This window comes from Suncus etruscus, chromosome 5 (assembly GCF_024139225.1).
Source record: "Suncus etruscus isolate mSunEtr1 chromosome 5, mSunEtr1.pri.cur, whole genome shotgun sequence".
NCBI classification, from domain to species: Eukaryota; Metazoa; Chordata; class Mammalia; order Eulipotyphla; family Soricidae; genus Suncus; species Suncus etruscus.
In genome coordinates, this window is record NC_064852.1 from 98,037,127 (window position 1) to 98,056,142 (window position 19,016).

At 37.5% G+C, this 19,016-nt stretch overlaps 1 protein-coding gene across 1 annotated transcript in view; it reads right to left on the reverse strand.

Moving 5' to 3' along the window:
- Positions 1 to 19,016, reverse strand: part of CERS6 (ceramide synthase 6) — a 331,923-nt gene that overhangs the window by 145,294 nt on the left and 167,613 nt on the right. The gene's annotated exons all lie outside the window — the stretch shown is intronic.

Consider the following 19,016-nt stretch of genomic DNA (forward strand, 5'->3'; position numbering starts at 1 on the left):
CATGTGAATATTACCAATATCAGTTATATACAGATTTATTGAACATTTGTATAATTCTATTTTTATGTGATTTTGCCACATCTGGCAACATTCTACCATTATACTATCACTCTGCCCTATGTATAATTTCTTTATGACCTCTTTCATCCTTTCTTTCAATTATAGTGCTTTGTGAGAAGCAAAAACAAATATCAAAAAGTATAGAGGAAAGGCATATAGAGAGAGGGCTCCAGAGTCATATCATGGGTAACAGTGATTATATAGACTTTTTTTTTGGTGGGGTGGAGGGCACCCAGAAATGCTCAGAGTTTACTTCTGGTTCTGAGCTCAGAATTTCTCTTGGTGGTGCTTGGGGGACAACATGGGGTGCTGGGGTTAAAGCTGGGGTTAAATGTGTGCAAGCCAAGCACCCTAAACAACTTTTTATTAAGGCTATAAGATGTAGGAACTTAAACAGGATTGAGTGTACTCATGTTATTTTGTTTTAGAGACAGTATGAATTTTGCAGTATACACACATATATACACACTGCATCATATCTATTGCTCTGGAAGTAATTTTTAATTATACTAAAAATATGCCTATTTCCTCCTTCCTTTCCTCCATTTAAAAATTCATTACCGAGCCTACAGGTCACTCAGTGGTACAAAACAACTGCCTTGAAAACTCATGTTCATATGTGTGATGTCCAGGATCACTACTTGAGGCCAGCATAATCTAGCAGCAATTCCAGTGGTGCCTGCCACCTCTGCTGTCAGTGATCTCCAGTTCTGCAAGTGATGTCTGGCCACACCATAATCAGATGTGTCTGAGCATCACAACTAAAATGAGCTTCAACCCAGTGAGAACCATTAATAAAGATTAGTAAGCACCATGGTCAAAGGTACAAGCCCTAATGAGCTCTGCATGAGTGTCACACAACTCCAGTGAGTGCCACAACAAATATACACATAAGCAACACAACTAAGTACACAATTCCCCCACAGTAAGCATGCAAGTGTCACAACAGCAGAAAAAACACCCTCAGTGAAAACTGCAGTTAAATGTGTGAACACCATGGTCAGATGTGTGTGATTTTTGTTTAGCAAAACAATGAAAACAAACAAAAGGGAAAGGGGAAATAACAGACAATTAAACAAATATTCAACATTATTTCTCAAGTCCTAAAAAAGTCTTCATAGCAAGTAGAAAATGCTTAACTGGCCCTGTTAACAGCATGTGCTGAAGCCATGGCATAAAGGCTGCCATGATGGTCACACAGGTCTTCCTGTCTACATTTCTAACTTAGTCCTCATATTCCAAGTGGTTGGCCTTTTTCTAGATTTAGTTCAATTGCTTGTCCACTCCATATTCTTTCTTAATCTAAAACAAGCTATATTCTTTAATCATGCCTTTCCCCTGCCTGGCCCCTTCACCTCATTATCATACTTAGAATTTCCTCAATTCCTCTGCTTTGTACTACATCATTTTGTTCTTTCTTTTAATTTGCTGTGCTCAGCTTCACCAGATAGGAAGCCTCCTTCTCTTTCCTTCTCTGTTTCATTTTCTCTTTCCTTCCTTCCTTCCTTCCTTCCTTCCTTCCTTCCTTCCTTCCTTCCTTCCTTCCTTCCTTCCTTCCTTCCTTCCTCCTTCCTTCCTCCTTCCTTCTTTCCTCCTTCCTTCCTCCTTCCCTCCTTCCTTCCTTCCTCCTTCCTTCCTTCTTCCTTCTTTCCTCCTTCCTTCCTTCCTTCTTTCCTTTCTTCCTCCTTCCTTCCTTCCTTCTTTCCTTCCTCCCTCCTTCTTTCCTTTCTTCCTTTCTTCCTTCTTCCTTCCTTCCTCCTTCCTTCCTTCCTTTCTTTCTTCCTTCTCTCTTCCTTCCTCCTTCCTCCTTCCTTCCTTCCTTCCTTCCTTTTTTCTTCCTTCCTACTTACTTACTTCCTCCTTCCTTCCTTTCTTCCTTCTTTCTTCCTTCCTACTTCCTTCCTTCCTTCCTTGGCTCAGGGGATTACATTAGATGCTAAGGAGTGAAACCAGGTTAGATGCATTCAAAGTAAGCACTTTACATACTGTACTATTGCTCCAGACCGCTCTTTCTTCTTCAGTGTCACACTCTTACTTCAGAATTCTCTGAGCACCTGTACAATTTCTCCTTTTTCTCTAATTTGGAGATCAGTCTGTAGCACCACTGAAGTACTGTTCTCATGTGCTAACAGATGTCAGAGAAGGTACTTGTAGGCAAGTGAGATCTTCTCCTGGTTTAATAGCCCTTTCAGACCATGAAAACATACCCCTCCCTTCCATAGCAAAACATCGGAGTTTGTGCTCTACTAGTTCCTAAAGAAACTGAACTACTGTTATAGTTGAATACACGTATTCTCCTTTATTCTTACAATAATAAAATAACATGAACATTTATTGTAGAGGCTGATGTGTTAATGCCCACAAGTCATCTCCAGTGTGACAAAAGAGGCAGCACAAAATGACTCTAAATGGGACAAATGGCATTTCCTCTGGGTGTACTGAGATTGCTTGCTGGGAGATCAGGAGAACTGAGCAAAGGAGTTTCACAGTGTGGTAGGCTAGATATTGGACCTAAAGATGTCCAGGTCCAAATTCCTCCAATTTGTGAAAATTACCATAAATGGAAAATGCAAATTTGCAGATGATATGAAGATAAAGATCTTTACAGGGGAAATAATGCTGATTTATACAGAAGTGCCTATAATCACAAATGTCCTCTCATGAGGGAGAGAAAGAGAACTTTTTGACTACAGAAAAGGAGAGAATAGGAAGCCTGGCCAAGTAGCGATTAGACAGATGGACTTTGCAGATGAAGGAAGAGCACAAATCAGGAAAATGGGGAGCTGAAGAAAATAGGGAAACAAATTCTCCCCAGAAGTCTCCTGAAGGATTTTAGACTTCTGATTTCAAGAATTGTAACAGAATACAACAGTGTTATTTTAAACCTGTTAGTTCATAGTACTTTTTTACAGCAGATCCAGAAGGCAAACACACATGGTAAGAGAGTATTTAATCTTTATGGACACTATACTCCAGCATCAGAATTCTGAAAAATTAAGTCCCTAGACTTCCTGGAAAATTATTAAAATGTAAATTCTTAGGTTTGATCCAGATGTACTGAATCAGTTTTGGGAGTTACGTGCTCACAATTCATCTTTTAACAAACCCTCCAGGTGACAGCGAGACTTGTTCAACCTTGAGAACCACTCTTGAAACATTTTCCTTTTCAACTTGGTAATTTACAAGATGCTATGCATTTTTAAAGGATGAAATAACTGAATAGGATATAATTTGCTTGAAACAACTCTATGAGAGCACAATGTAAAAGCAAGGACTCCCCAAATATACAATAGCACAAATAACAGTCTTGCTATAAAAACAAGAGATGCTATTATCAATGTAGAGTCTATTTCATTTGTGCTTCAAGGTATGAAATAGTAACAGTCAAGTATGAATACATTCTTGGAATTTGCTACTAAGTAAAATCTTTTTCCTTAGCAATAAAACAGGTTTAAAATTAATGAAAACACAAATTAGTAATTTTCTTTTTCTCAATGTCATTTTCTCTATTATTTATCAGTCAATTATATCTATTTCTTGGCCTAGTATTACCACATGAGGATAAAATATATGGTGTTCTAGTAAGAGTTATCACCCACCCCATTCAATTTAAATATATTCCAGGAGGAACTTTTTATTTAAAAAAAGGAAAACGAGGAGCCAGAGAGATAGCATAGTGGTAAAGCGTTTGCCTTAGATGCAGAAGGACGGTGGTTCAAATCCCGGCATCCCATATGGTTCCCCGTGCCTGCCAGGAGCGATTTCTGAGCGTGGATCCAGGAGTAACCCCTGAGCACTGCCGGTTGTGGCCCAAAAATCCAAAAAAAAAAAAATCAAAAAAGAAAAAAGAAAAAAGAAACACTTCCTTTTATATGATCAAAAGAAACTTTTATAAAAAAGAACAGCATTTCCAACATGATACTAAAAATAGTCATTAAGTACAACCTTTGCATAGTATTACTACACTATATCTATATTTAAATTTTTAACTCATACCATAAGCGCAAAGTTAATAAATTTATCTTGATATGAGATTATCATAACAAACACTATCAAAAGCACTATTTTATTCTTTCCTTTTATGGGTGTTTGGGGACTGTACCAGTGATTCTCAGGGGTTGCTCCTGAGTCTATGTTCAGAGATCAATCCTAAAAATTTAAGGGATGGTATGGGGTGCCAGGGACCAAAACCAGGTCAACTGTGTGAAAGGCAAGTACCCTACCTGATACATTATTGCTCTTGTCCCTTGTAGAAAATACAATACAAAATATTATACCTCACTCTGCAACTTTAAGGAGGGAGAATAATGATGTTTTAATCTGGGGAACCTGAGAGTCAGAATGATGCACCCTGATTATGCAGTTAACATTTACTGGATGGAATCATTTAGACATCTTAAAACATCTTCAGTCATTTCCCAGGAGTGAGACCCTATGATCACTCACTTGTACTAACCACACACACACACACACATACATGCATATGCACAAGTACATATATCATTCTCCTTTAGACATATGGCAAAGTAGTGACTATCTCCAACCATTCTTCTTTAGAACTAAAGGTATATCTATTTGAATACATTAATTATGTAAAAAAAGAATCTGGCTAGACTTCAGCTAACAGTCTGAAGAAAGGAAAGGTCAATTTATTTAATTAATTTTATCGCTGGTTATGCATGTACATAACTAATCAAAAAGGGAAGTGACAGGGTTCAATGGGTCCTTTGGGAGAAATAATGGGACATTGGTAATGGGTGTGGTGTTAGAATTATGCCCATGAGAAAACTTCATTCACAGTTTTAGAAACCAAAAAATAAAATAAAATAATTTTTAAAAAATAGAGTAACAAGGGCCCGGAGAGATAGCACAGCGGTGTTTGCCTTGCAAGCAGCCGATCCAGGACCAAAGGTGGTTGGTTCGAATCCCGGTGTCCCATATGGTCCCCTGTGCCTGCCAGGAGCTATTTCTGAGCAGACAGCCAGGAGTAACCCCTGAGCACTGCCGGGTGTGACCCAAAAACCAAAAAAAAAAAAATAGAGTAACAAAAGCTGGAGAGATAGCACAATGGTTGCTTGCTTTACAAGCAACCAACTCAGGATCTAAGGTGGTTGGTTTGAGTCCCTGCGTCCCATATGGTCCCCCATGCCTGCCAGGAGCTATTTCTGAGCAGTTAGCCAGGAGTAACCCCTGAGTACCGCCTGGTGTGGTCCAAAAACAAAACAAAACAAAACAAAAAATAGAGTAACATAATCTTCACATTTGATTCCAGTCATAAATTTAAAGCTTTTTCATAAAAAAGAATATAAATTGCTACAAAATATTAAAGTTACATATTTTGATTTCATTATTCAATATTTATGAACTATACATACGCATTCTTAGGATGTCACACATCATGGTGACATACAGATGGTTTATAAAGTGGTCATGGTGTCTCATAGGCCCATGTATTACATTTGAGAGAAATACACATAGATAAATACTTCATATTTATATACTAAGAAAAGTAACATTAATTTTAACAACTCCATAATAAACCTAGTGGTGATAACATAGCTTCTTGGTGTTGGGCAGTGCTCAAAGACTATTTCTGGCTTAGTATTCAGGGTCACATGACTATGTAATTTTGGGGATTGAACCAAAGGTTCCTTGCACACAAATCATGTGCTCAACCCTTTGAGTTTTCTCACTGTCCTGAAATGTAGTTTTGTGTTGCCTCTTTTAAAATTTATTTATTTATTTATTTATTTTTGGTCTTTTTTGGATCACACCTAGCAGCACTCAGGGGTTACTCCTGGCAAGCTCAGGGGACCATTTGGGATGCCAAGATTGGAACCACCGTCCTTATGCATGCAAGGTAAACACTTTACCTCCATGCTATCTCTCCAACCTCTTAAAATTTATTTTTAATCATCATGAGATACAATTACAAAGTTGTTCATGATTGAGTTTGTTATACAATGTTCAACATCCATCCCTTCACCAGTCCACATTTCCTGCTACCAATGGCCTGTACTCTCATTGCTTTGCCCTAAGGTAAATCTTTTGTGTGTGTGTGTGTGTGTGTGTGTGTGTGTGTGTGTGAGTGTGAACAATGTCAATAAAAAAGACAAATCAAATAAAAAAATTACTTAAACTATTTAAATCAGCCTAATTTTTTGTTTGTTTTTTGGGCCACATCCAGTGAAGCTCAGGTATTACTCCTGGCTATGCACACAGAAGTCGCTCCTGGCTTGAGGGACCATAAGGGAGACCAAGGGATCAAATCGCAGTTCATCCTAAATTAGTGCATGCAAGGCAAATGTCCTACCACTTGCGCCACTGATCTGGCCCCAAAATCAGCCTAATTTTTTTTTACACACACACACACACACACACACACACACACACACACACACACACACACTTCAAAAAGGGTGATGGAGATAGTATAGGAAGTTGCAATACTTGATTTACATTCAGCCTATCCCAGTTGAATCCTTGACATCACATATGTCCTCTACGCACTGTCAAGAGTCACTCCTGAGTACAGAAACAAGAATAGGTGCTGAAGACTACCATGTGGAGCCCTAAAAATGTCTAAAAGTTACTATAAATGATTCCAACCCAGAATAAAAGTGATGAAGTGGAGGCAGAGAAGGGTAAAGTGGGATTAGGGAATGACAGTAGAACTAGGGACTAGCGAAAAATTATCAAGTAGTTATCATCCTACTTATAGACGTGACAGTAGTCAGGATGAAATTGTAACTCAAACATCTTAGTTAGGCTCTGCTAATGAGAATTAAACTTGCAATTTCATAACAAGTCATACATGGGTGAGGATGGGAGAGTAGAGGTAAATGAAAGGCTAGATCCATTTATTTTTTACTTTGCATATATGGAGAAATAAGGGAAGAGTAGACAGAGACGACATGGAAAAGTAGAGTAGAGCCAGGAGTTAGTAAAATGGAAGACTGCAGACTGGGGAAGAAAAAGGATGTTCTCCAAGAAATACCAGCAATCTGTGAAAAATGCATACAGAAGTTAATCCTTTACCTGTAAAGTGTAATCTCTTGTGTATATGCCAAATCCTTTCCAAGCATATTCCTAGTTTTATTTCCCTACTCCACCTTCATAAAATCTCAAATTGGCCTATATTTTTTCAATTTTCCCACTCTGTACTAAAAATGCATTCACTAATATTACATCAAAGCCAACCCACTCAGCAGCGCACAGACAACCATGACTCAGTATAGTTCTTGTGCTGAGACAGACCCTTAAAACACAAGGTCTTTTTTTTCCTAAAACATTTTAACTCCTCTGCCAATTTCTAAGAATCTTAAAGTTTGGAACCAAATCATCCTTCTTATCCAACACCAAATCTTGTGCATAGTAGATGTTTCAAATTTATATAAATCCCTATGCTACTGATTTTTCCAGGGAAAGAAAAAGCACAAACATTAAATCAGAACCTCAGGCTCATTTGCTATACATACTTATCACAGGTCATGTGCTTAAGAGGCACTACATGAAATAATGAATAAATGAACAGCTCAATATCTCCTACTAGTAGCCAGCAGAGTTCTTGAGAAACCATGGATAGAATGCCCTTTAAATAAAGTTTTGCTCTTTGGAGGAGGAGAAACACAAATCTGAAAGGATGGGTCAGGGGCCAAGTGGTCTCAAGTGCATTGATTGGGAAAAAAAAGAAAAAGGACAGAACTAAATATCCAAGCCAAAGTCAACAACTATGAAATCAAGAACCCAGACTCTAACAATCTAAACTTAAAATGGGCCTGTTAAACTGGCAAGCTGGAGGACAAAGGTTGGTGGTTGGGATACACTCTGGGAACATGGTGCAGGTAAGTCAACACTGGTGGTGAGATGGCCCTGTATTTATGTATGTATATATATGTGTGTGTCTGTGTCTGAAATTGTATTGTATACAATTGTGTACAATCTGAATTGTATGTCTGAAAACCAACTATGAAGGACTTTGTAAATCACAATAGTTTCAATAAAATAAAATGAAAAAAATAGTTTTGTTTTTTAATTGTCTTTTGCCTTCATTCCACTTATCAAAAACAGAATTATTATGGAGTCTTTTTATTGAAATATAACATACAACAGGGGTTTGAGGGGTGGTGCAGTGGTAGGGCATTTGCCTAGCACATGGCTAACCTAGGATGGACCGCGATTCAATCCCCGGGTGTCCCATATGGTCCCCAAGCCAGGAGCGATTTCTGAGCATATATCCAGGAGTAACCTGAGTATCACCGGGTGTGGCCCAAAAACTAAACTAAAATAAAATACAACAACCTACAACAAAAGTCTAATTTCCAATGCTACTACCACCCAAATCAAAATGCAGAACATTTTCAGCCCTCCACTGTGACCTTCTTCCATTCCTACATTCAAATCTAGATAGATAAAAATTATTTCATGTTTTCAATGCTGCTAACCTTTGAAAATATAAATTCCTTGAGGATAAAATGGCTATAATTTTCATGTGCTTGAATTTCAGCAACTAGCATTACTAGGCTTTGTTCAATAAATCCTAAATATTATCATGTGCATTAATAAAGGATAGGATCCAGAACTGAAATTAAAAATTACTTCTTTGTGTCACTTTATAGCAGACTTCAGCAGGTATCAGTTTATGCATGCTCTCTAGCCAGTTCCTCAACCAGCAGTGCTCAAATTAATGGGCCAGGTCAGAATGCCTGTTGCTCAGTTCCCCAAGTATTGTTCAAAGTTTCTCTATCAACACACCAAACACACACAGGCAAGACTGGGCCTTCCCTAGAGAAACAGAACACAGTCTACATAAGCAGGATTAGAGCACATAATCTCTCTCAGAAAGCTGGGTTTTTTGTTTGTTTGTTTGTTTGTTTATGCAGTCACACACAGCAGCACTTAGGGGTTACTCCTGGCTCATGCACTCAGAAATTGCTCCTGGCTGGCTCGGAAGATCATATGGGATACCAGGAATCAAACCCAGGTCTGTCCCGGGTCAGCCTCCTGCAAGGCAAACATCCTACTGCTATGCTATCTCTCCGCCCCAGAAAGCTGTTGTTTTAAAGCAAATAACATCTGGCTTGTTTCATTATTTTTGTTGGTGTGGGAAATGTTTTATGATGATGCACACTATATGCAAAAGTCATTAGCTTTCAGCTATGTAATAATAATTCTTAAAAAGAATAATGTTTTCCTTGTTCAAGTCAGTAAATGTTTTTTTCCTAAGTGTCACATGATGACTCAGCTAATGCAAAGAAAACGTGCAGGTGAAGTTTAATACATAGATCAATATTTCATACTAAATTACCTAAATCCTGAGGGGGATGAGTTTTGTTTTCCCCAGGGAAACAGAATACTAATGCAATCCAGCCTGTAGAGCTAGCTTGACCAAAGCATAAAAATGAAGATCAATGTTTTTCCAGCTACAAGTTCAGCTCTAAACTTTGAAAAGTGTGACTCTAAGCCTTTAGGGAACTGCCTAATAATGAATTTCATACTTAAGTATTATTTTGATAGCCTCTAAAATGTTATTTTTTCATTTCTAGAATTTCTACATCATTATTTTAAGCAGGCCAAAAATAGAAGGCTCATGGATTTATCATCAAATGCACACATCTTTATAAAATGTAATAACCCAAGACTGAACATTATGCCAGAGAGCAGTGGTAAACATTTATTTGCCTTGTTATCTCCTCCCATGTCCAGATATATTTCAACTTCAGGTAAACTTCAATACCTCAAGAAAGCTTCCAGTATATATATTTTCTAAAGATGAAGCCTCAACACAAATCATTAAGTAAAAACTTCATTATGTTCTTTTGACGAATTTTTGTGTAACCATCATTAAACAAACAGCTCCAAGCTATGACATTAGTCTAATAAAGAAACCGTATCATCCAAACAGTTTTTCCTATGTCCAAATCAATGAACATTTTCACCTAAAATAGACCCTCCCAAGCTGCAGAAAATAACAAATTGCCTCAAACTACTTTTACTATGAATAGTATAATGTGTTTGTTGGTCACACTCTAGGAAATAAATAGATATCTCTCACAAGAGAAAAAAATGAATTGTACAGTTAGCATTCCTTTGCATTTTAAAAGGTCTATTATATTAAGACTAAAAATTACAAATTGTTTCTAATAAGATTCCTCAAGTATTAGAAAGTGTGGCCTTTTTACTTCATCAGTATGACTTCATTTGACTAATAATACTAATGCAAGTATGTTACTTGATTTGCCTCTTTTGAATATAATCACTGAGTTTTAAATCTGTAGTCGTAATATAAAGAAGAAAGACCTTTTGCTTTTTCTTTATAAATGGTTTATTTTGATCAGGCCAGTAGTTCTGAGTCAGTAACAAAGTGTAGATATAAGTAAACCACAAAGCCAAAAATACTTGAACTTCCATCTTAGCACTCCCACTGCCTATTTAAATGACTCCAGGGAAATTACTGATCCTACATGAGTCTTTCGTTTCTTCACTTCACAGTGATGTACTATACAACACAAGATATTAATGCTAAGTGGATAATATAATGCTTGATTCACTGTGAGTGTGCAATACAGTATAATGCTGGTTATTATGGTTATTACCAATGATTCAAGATATTCTATCTATACACTAAGCCAACAATATTTCTGAGTCACTGCCCTTTCCAAAAGTAGTGGAACTTTCATTGTGAAAAGGTTTCTTATTATCTTTCTTCTTTATCTTTACTTCTGATCTTTGAAAATTTGAATATTAGGCAACACTTTTCACATATAAAAGTTATCATGACTGAGTGCCATAATTTAAGAGGTTTGTTAAAATGCTATATGGAATAAAGAAATCCCAATTACTAATTAATATATACCATATAAATATGCTATGAAAATAAAGCCTGAATTGTACCAAAATCCCATCAGAAACCACAGATACTACTTGTAAGTCTATACTAGGGTCATTCCAGGCTACTCTGGGTAATGCAGTAAAAAAATTTTTTCAGTGATTAAAACATAGAAGGAACAAAGCAAGCATAACTAGCTGGAGAAAATTCAACTTATTTTTTTCTCTTTTTAAAAGTTTCATCTGCAAACTTTCTCTTATAAGCTAATTATACCTAAATATATTTATTCAACTTCATTTTCATTCCTGCACTGAGGGTTAATATTTTACTAAGGAAGAAAGCAATAAAGACATTTTGAAAATAATCATTTTAATTTAAAAAATAAGTCTGGAATGAGTAAGAAATGGCTGACTGTGGGGACTGGCAGGTGAAGTGCTGATTGCTTCACCTGCAGAGTCTCTGCCCTGCTGTGCTTCTTTTGAGGAAACTGAGGACCTGAAGGGAACCCTGTCCTGTGCTTCTCTGTCTTTTCTGAATCCTTGAAGCTCTCCTCAGAGCCCTGGGAAGTGAACCCCAAAAAAACTGCATTCTGAAGCTACCCAGGGAGCTAGTGAGTGAGTAAGAAATGACTGACTGTGGGGACTCGCAGGTGAAGTGTTGATTGCTTCACCTGCAGAGTCTCTGCCCTGCTGTGCTTCTTCTGAGGAAACTGAGGACCTGAAGAGAACCCTGTCCTGTGCTTCTCTGTTTTTTCTGAATCCTTGAAGCTCTCCTCAGAGCCCTGGGAAGCGAACCCCCGAAAAACTGCATTCTGAAGCTACCCAGCGAGTGAGTGAGTAAGAAATGGCTGACTTTACAAGCCCAAAAAAGGAGAAGCCACTGAACTCTGCTGGAACTAAGATGCCAGCACTCCTATCTGCCTGTCTTCTGTGCTGTGCTCCATTTTTGGCCTGATTTCATCCTGTGTGTGGCTCATCTGCTAACGGCTCGCCTTCCCTGGAGCCTTCCCTGGAGGACATTTTACAAGCCCAGAAAGAGGAAGCCACTAAACTCTGCTGGAACTAAGATGCCAGCACCCCTATCTGCCTGTCTTCTGTACTGTGCTCCATTTTCACCTGATTTCATCCTGTGTGTGGTTCATCTGCAGATGGCTCTCCTTCCCTGGAGCCTTCCTTGGAGGTGAGCTTACACACCCAGAAAGGGGATTCCACTGAACTCTCCAGGAACTCAGATGCCAACACCCCTGTCTTCTGTGCTGTGCTCCATTCTTGGCCTAATTTCATCCTGTGTGTGGCACATCTGAGGACGATTTGCCTTTCCTGGAGTCTTCCCTGGAGGTGAGTTTACAAGCCCAGAAATGGTGGAGCCAGAGGAGCACTGCCGCTTCACTTGGCTTCCCTTGCAGGCCGTGCACATCATTTAGCCAATGAATACAACCACAACACGTAGAAAATCCCACAATATAAGTGTGACATGGGGAAACAATGCAGGCCAATGCCAGACATAGAGAATGACGATGGTAACTCTGATGACTTGAACATGACCAACCAACTAGTCAGTCTCTCAGATAAGGAGTTTAGAGTCGCAATATGGAAGATGTTCAAAGAACTCAAAGAAATTATAGAAAAGAACACTAATAAGAATCCAGAGAATATGAAGATAGAAATCAAACTGAAATTTCAGATTAAATAACAGCTCTGAAAAACTCAGTAGATGAATTGAAGAAAAAACATGGTTGAGCTTTCCCATGGGTTAAAAAGCAGCTGAGGATATAATCAGTACACTGGAAGATGAGATGAATAACAATTCCATACAGCAGAAGAAATTGGAAAAAGCCTTAAAGCAAACAATGGAAAAATTACTCAAAGAATGGGAACAGATGAAAATAGAAGTCTATGATAAGATCAACAGAAACAACTTAAGAATCAGTGGAGTCCCAGAGACCCAGGAAGAAAATCTCCAGGAAGAATCAATGGTCAAGAACATCATTAAAGAGAAACTACCAGAGCAAATGAATACATGAGATCAAATCCTGCATGCCCGAAGAGTACCAACTAAAAGAGTCCACAGAAAAAAACACCCCAAGACACATCCTAGTCACAATAATGAATCCCACAGATAGAGACAGAATTCTGAAAGCAGCAAGATCGAAAAGAGAAATTACATTCAAGGGAACATCCTTGAGGTTTACTGCAGACCTGTCACCGGAAACACTCAAGGCCAGAAGGCAGTGGTGGGACATAGTGACAAAACTCAATGAAATAAATGCTTCGCCTAGAATACTGCACCCAGCAAAACTCACTTTCAAGTTTGAAGGAACAATACATGGTTTCATAGACAAACAACAACTCAGAAACTTTATAGACTCAAAACCATTCTAAAAAGAAAAACTGAATGGCCTACTTTAAGACAAGACTGACCAACAGACACACCAAACTTCGATATAAAAGATGGCACTAACTCCCAGAACAATTCTTTCTCTCAATGTCAATGGAATAAATGCACCAGTTAAGAGACATGAAGTGGCTAAATGGATCAAAAAACTCAATCCACCCTTCTACTGCCTACAAAAAACGCACCTGAATAGTCAGAACAAACATAGATTCAAAATAAAAGGCTGAAGAAAAATCATCCAAGCAAACAACACCCATAGAAAAGCTGAAGTGGCCATACTAGTATGAGATAATGTAAACTTTATACTTAGGAAAGTTGTAAGGGACAAAGATGGACATTTTGTATTAATCAAGGGATACATACAGCAGGAAGAAATCACTCTCCTAAACATATACGCACCGAATAAGGGGCCAGCAAAATATTTAATACAACTGTTGACAAATCTGAAAAATAATATCAACAACAACACAATAATTGTGGGGGACCTTAACACGGCTTTGTCAACACTGGATAGGTCAACCAGACTGAAACCCAACAAGAATATACTAGACCTGAGGAGAGAAATGGAAGAAAGAGGCCTAGTGGATATATATAGGACACTCCATCCCCAGAAACCTGGATACACATTCTTCTCCAATGTACATGGGACATTCTCCAGGATAGACTACATGCTGGCACATAAAACATACCTCCATAAGATCAAGAGGATAGAAATTTTGCAGACTACCTTCGCTGACCACAAGGCTCTCAAATTATTTGTGAATTCCAAAGGGACTCAGAAGAAAAACTTTAACACCTGGAAGTTAAACAGCCTCATGCTCAATAACCAGTGGGCCCGAGATGAAATCAAGGAGGAAATCAAAAGGTTCCTGGAAACAAATGACAATAAAGACACAAACTATCAGAACTTATGGGACACAGCAAAAGCAGTACTGAGAGGAAAATTTATAGCTTTGTGAGCACACATCAGGAAAGAAGAAGGGGCATACCTGAATAGCTTAATGACGCAGCTCATAGAATTTGAAAGTACTCAACAAAAGAACCCAAAAATAGGGAGACAAAAGGAAATAACAAAGCTGAGAGCAGAAATAAATGAAGAGGAAACACGAAAAACAATCCGAAAGATCAACAAAAGCAGAATTTGGTTCTTCGAAAGAATAAACAAGATTGATAGATCATTGGCAAAACTAACAAAGAAAGAGAGAGAGAGAGAGAGAGAGAGAGAGAGACTTGATAACTCATATTAGGAATGAAAAAGGAGAGATCACTACTGATATGGTAGAGATTCAAAGGGTAATCAGAAACTACTTTGAGAAACTGTACACTACTAAAAATGAGAACCTGGAAGAAATAAATAAATTATTGGACTCATAATCTTCCACGGTTGAAGGACGAGGATGTAGCACATCTAAACACCCCCATTACTATTGATGAAATTAAAACAGTAATCAAATGTCTGCCCAAAAACAAAAGTCCAGGCCCAGATGGATTCACTATTGAATTCTTTCAAACTTTCCAAGAGGAACTACTACCAATCCTGGCAAGACTCTTTCATGAAATCCAACAAACGAAACACTTCCAAATAGATTTTATGAATCCAACATCACGTTGATACCTAAACCAGACAGAGATGCTACCAAAAAAGAAAATTACAGACCAATATCGCTGATGATTGCAGATGCAAGATCCTCAACAAAATCCTGGAAAATAGGATTCATTGCCTCATTAAGAAGATTATCTACTACAATATAGTAGGTTTCATCCCAGGAATGCAAAGATGATTTAACATCCATAAATCTATCAACATAATACACAACATTAACAACAAAAAAATAGAAATCACATAATCATATCAATAAACGCAGAGAAAGCATTTGATAAGGTCCAACACTCATTCTTGATCAAAACTCTCAGCAAGATGGGAATGGAAGGAACCTTTCTCAATATAGTTAAGGCCATCTACCACAAGCCAGAGGCAAATATTGTCCTCAATGGAGAAAAACTGAAACCCTTTCCTCTAAATTCTGGCACAAGACAAGGCTGTCCTCTCTCACCACTCCTATTCAACATAGCACTGGAAGTACTTGCTATAGTGATTAGGCAAGAAAAAGATATCAAGGGAATCCAGATAGGAAAAGAAAAAGTGAAACTCTTGCTGTTTGCAGATGACATGATACTATACCTAGAAAACCCTAAAGTCTTTATGAAAAAGCTTCTAGAAACAATAGACTCATATAGCAAGGTGGCAGGCTACAAAATTAACACACAAAAAATCAATGGCCTTTCTATACACCAATAGTAATAAGGAAGAAATGGACATTAAGAAACCAACCCCATTCACAATAGTGCCATACAAATTCAAATATCTTGGAATCAACTTGACTAAAAATGTGAAGGACCTATACAAAGAAAACTATAAAACTGCTCCAAGAAATAAGAGAGGAGATGCGGAAATGGAAACACATACCCTGCTCATGGATTGGCAGAATTAACAACATTAAAATGGCAACACTCCCCAAAGCATTGTACAGATTTAATGTGATCCCTCTAAAGATACCCATGACATTCTTCAAAAAAGTGCATCAGGCACTTTTGAAATTCATTTGGAACAATAAATACCCTAGAATAGCTAAAGCAATGATTGGGAAAAAGAATATGGGAGGAATTACTTTCCCCAACTTTAAACTGTACTACAAAGCAATAGTTATCAAAACAGCATGGTATTGGAATAAAGACAGGACCTCAGATCAGTGGAATAGGCTTGAGTACTCAGAGAATGTTCCCCAGAAATACAATCACCTAATTTTTGATAAAGGAGCAAGAAATCCTAAATGGAGCAAAGAAAGCCTCTTCAACAAGTGGTGTTTGCACAACTACCGAGTCACTTGCAAAAAATTGAACTTAGATCCCCAGCTAACATCATGCACAAAGGTTAAATCCAAATAGATGAAAGACCTCGATATCAGACCCGAAACAATAAGATATATAGAATAACATGTAGGTAAAACACTCCAGGACATTGAGACTAAAGGCATATTCAAAGAGCAAGTGAAAGCAGAGATTAACAGATGGGAATATATTAAACTGAGAAGCTTATGCACCTCAAAAGACATAGCGCCCAGTATACAAGAGCCCCCCAACGAGTGGGAGAAACTATTCACCCAATACCCATCAGACAAGGGGCTAATCTCCAAAATATACAAGGCACTGATAGAAATTTACAAGAAAAAAACATCTAATCCCATCAGAAAATGGGGAGAAGAAATGGACAGACACTTTGACAAAGAAGAAATACAAATGGCCAAAAGACACATGAAAAAATGCTCCACATCACTAATCATCAGGGAGACGCAAATCAAAACAACTATGAGGTACCATCTCACACCCCAGAGATTGGCACACATAACAAAGAATGAGAACAAGCAGTGTTGGCGGGGATGTAGAGAGAAAGGAATTCTTATCCACTGCTGGTGGGAATGACGTCTAGTTCAACCTTTATGGAAAGCAATATGGAGATTCCTCCAAAAACTAGAAATAGAGCTCCCATATGACTCAGCTATACCACTCCTAGGAATATACCCTAGGAACACTAAAATACAATACAAAAATCCCTTCCTTACACCTATATTCATTGCAGCACTATTTACCATAGCAAAACTATGGAAACAACCAAGATGCCCTTCAACAGATGAATTGCTAAAGAAACTGTGGTACATATACACAAGTAATATTATGCAGCTGTCAGGAGAGATGAAGTCATAAAATTTTCCTATACATGGATGTACACGGAATCTATTATGCTGAGTGAAATAAGTCAGAGAGAGAGAGAGAGAGAGAGAGAGAGAGAGAGAGAGAGAGAGAGAGAGAGAGAGAGAAACGCAGAATGGTCTCACTCATCTATAGGTTTTAAGAAAAATGAAAGACATTCTTGCAATAATAACTTTCAGGCACAAAAGAGAAAAGAGCTGGAAGTTCCAGCTCACCTCATGAAGCTCACCACAAACAGGGATGAGTTTAGTTAGAGAAATAACTACATTTTGAACTATCCTAATAAAGACAATGTACAAGGGAAATAGAAAGCCTGTCTAGAGTACAGGTGGGGGTTGGGTGGGGAGGAGGGAGATTTGGGACATTGGTGATGGGAATGTTGCACTGGTGATGGATGGTGTTTTTTACATGACTGAAACCCAAACACAATCATGTATGTAATAAATTTGTTTAAATAAAAAATAAAAAAATAAGGCTGCCTCTCTAAAAGGGATATATATATTTTTTTGCTTTTTATCCTTCATTTCTATGATGATATATATTATATATAAATGATATATAAAATTGTATGTTTTTAGAAATATCTGCAAAGTTCTATTTAACATTTATTAGGTTAATAAATGATGTGATTCTTTGAAGTTGTATTTTAAGGATTGCAAGTCATTTTGTCATTTTGATATCAAAATCATTCTACCAATAGACAATTATGATTGTTTTATATTTTATTTGATATATGTATATGTGTAAATATGTATATGCATTTTTATATTGACTGACTAACTTCACATATTTATGCTTTATTTCTATACTATTCTTTCCTCAGAAGAAATTTGCAATGTTTGAATTACTCAGTTCTAATATAAGGACATATTATGGTTATGATTTTGCACCATAATGTTTCTTTCTAAACAGGTTATTAGCATTTGCATAATTATCAGCAATTTAAAATTTTCTACAAAAGTATAGAATTTAAGAACGTTGTAACAAGTACCAAAGAGAGAGTACAATGGGTAAGAGACTTGTCTTGCAAGCAGCAGACCTAAGTAGATCCCTAGCATCCCATATGGTCTCCAAAGCACTCCATGGAGGGTTTTTCCTGAGTGCAGAGCCAGGAATAAACCCTGCGCACCACTGGGTGTGACTCAAAACCAAAAATTAAATAAATAAATATGTTACAGCATTTGTCAGGTATATCTCAAATTTCTGCAGCACATGCTTTGCATGCCCTGTGCCCTGAGTTTAACTCTTGGTATTGTATGTTCCTTCATGTGCTAGCAGTCCATGGCAGCTCCAGAACCAGAATCTGAGCTGTTCTGGATCACTGGGCCTATCACTGAACCTCAGGCAAGTACTGACTGGAAAGTAATCTGCCCCAAATATTACAATATCAACATATAACCTAGAGACAACAGACAATTAAACAAGATTACTAAGTATTTTCAGCCAGCTTGAGCAATAATATCCATTTTGAAGATGGGGTATAAGGTAACCATGATCTATGTAACCTCTTAAAATTGGTCAACTTCCCTGGTGTATTTATTGTAAAGCATTTAGAATATTGTGAACATTTGAATTAACTAGTTTTAATTCTTCCTCATGCTGTCTCAAAAATATTACCCCCAGGTTAGAGATGCAAATATAATGTCCTCACCAAAAAATTAATAAAAATTTATTTTAGGGGCTGGAGAGATAGCACAGTGGTAGGGCATTTGCCTTGCATGTGGCCAACCCAGGATGGACCTGAGTTTGATTCATGGCATCCCATATGGTTCCCCCAGCCTGCCAGGAGTAATTTCTAAGTATAGAGCCAGGAGTAACCCCTGAGCGCTGCTGGGTGTGGCCCAAAAACCAAAAAAAAAAAAAAAAATTCTATTTTAAATAGATTAATTAAAATAAAAAATTAAACTCCTATGATATGAACCAATAACTATATTAAATTAAATAAGTAATTTAACTGATAAAAATG